Raw genomic sequence first — 791 nt, 5'->3', positions numbered from 1 at the left:
AAAAAAAAGCACACACAAAACGATCATGTTCGTTTTGTGATCGCGCTAGTTCCAGTGACTTATTTTTTATTAGTTTTCTGATAACTTCTCTTTGTTGGTGAAATGATGGGGTTGCGTGACATTGTTCCTGAGAGGCGTGTAAAGGGCGGGTTTTAGTGAAGCTTCTGGCCCGACGGTGGAAAAGCAGCTAGTGTGTGCCATACTTTTCCTCTGCACTGCTAGTGACTTCATCTAACAGACCGTACAGGCCCCGCACCACGCCTGAAAACAGACGATCAGCTCATCACAGCTCAACTGGTCTGATTATGAATCAACCGATAAAACCCAACATCTGTTCATTTGAATTCAGATGGATCACACTTCAAATACTCAAGAATATAAAACATGCATTTTGCAAGTGACGCCAGAGAGCAGAAAAAGTTATAATCAAAATGAATAGCATTCATTCATGCAGAAACCTACTGTTTAAGACGAGCATCGCGATCTGCATCAAGAACAAACACGGAGATAAAGGATTCAATCCAGCAGGAAACATGCTGAGCTTTTTCTTCAACAGATTCAGAACGGAAAAATGAAATAATCACAGATAATAGTTTTGATGTACTCTGCTTGACTGAAACCCGGCTAAAACCAAATGATTATATTGGTCTAAATGAGTCTACTCCACCAAGCTACTGTTATAAGCATGAGCCCCGTCAGACTGGTCGTGGCGGCGGTGTTGCAACAATATATAGTGATATTCTCAATGTTACTCAGAAGACAGGATACAGGTTTAACTCATTCGAAATACT

The sequence above is a fragment of the Sinocyclocheilus anshuiensis genome, unplaced genomic scaffold (assembly GCF_001515605.1).
Source record: "Sinocyclocheilus anshuiensis isolate Anshui unplaced genomic scaffold, SAMN03320099.WGS_v1.1 scaffold127, whole genome shotgun sequence".
Lineage (NCBI taxonomy): Eukaryota > Metazoa > Chordata > Actinopteri > Cypriniformes > Cyprinidae > Sinocyclocheilus > Sinocyclocheilus anshuiensis.
Note: the sequence above shows the minus strand (reverse complement) of the source record.